Here is an 824-nt window from a genome sequence, read left to right as displayed (position 1 = left end):
GGACAGCATATAGATCAAGCATCTACATGCTTGAAACAATTGCAAATAATTTTTTTTACTTTTTGGTATAGATTCCTCAGTAAAATTTTCTCAGGACTGCATTGTGTAATGCACTGGAATCATTTTGCTATTTTTAGCTACGACCATTAAGCAACACTTATTATCAAGATGAGGAGACACAAGGTGGTGTCAGCACACATATGGTCAACCAAATATTTTTTTCTCCATCATAGAAATGAACTTTATGTACCATATTTTCATCTGCTGCCAACTTTCAATTTTATACAAGGTACAGAAAATGCATTTATTAACCATTAGGCATCTTAGTAGCCACTTAGAAATCAAGGGCACACCCAGACCCTCAACTTCACACCCCTTATATGGGGAAAGCGAACACTGAGAAAATACAGGAGAGAGCAGTAATGTTAGAGTGGCAGCCAAGAAACACAGAACTTTGTAGACAATTTTAAATGGATAATAATGGTGATATGTATGACAATATATACATACACACATACCTAGTTTATATCCTTTTCTTTCTAATAAAACAAGTGCACAAAATTGATTTCACAAAGACACAGGTAATATGTGATTGGACTAATAATGATGGCATGATATATCTGTTCCCAGCAAGACAGTCATGCAGAAATGGGTTAATGTATTCATTAATTAGTCTATGTCATTTCATATCACATACATATGGTCTTAAAGCAAATAATTACAAGACACCCACACATATGCATCTGGTCTATATACTATATACATCTTCATACCTGCATAACTGGATTAGCCAAGGAGTGTAGAGGGTGCTGAGTGTATTACAG

The sequence above is a fragment of the Penaeus monodon genome, chromosome 29 (assembly GCF_015228065.2).
Source record: "Penaeus monodon isolate SGIC_2016 chromosome 29, NSTDA_Pmon_1, whole genome shotgun sequence".
NCBI lineage: Eukaryota > Metazoa > Arthropoda > Malacostraca > Decapoda > Penaeidae > Penaeus > Penaeus monodon.
The sequence above is the reverse complement of the archived record's forward strand: the minus strand, read 5'-3'. Positions refer to the sequence as shown.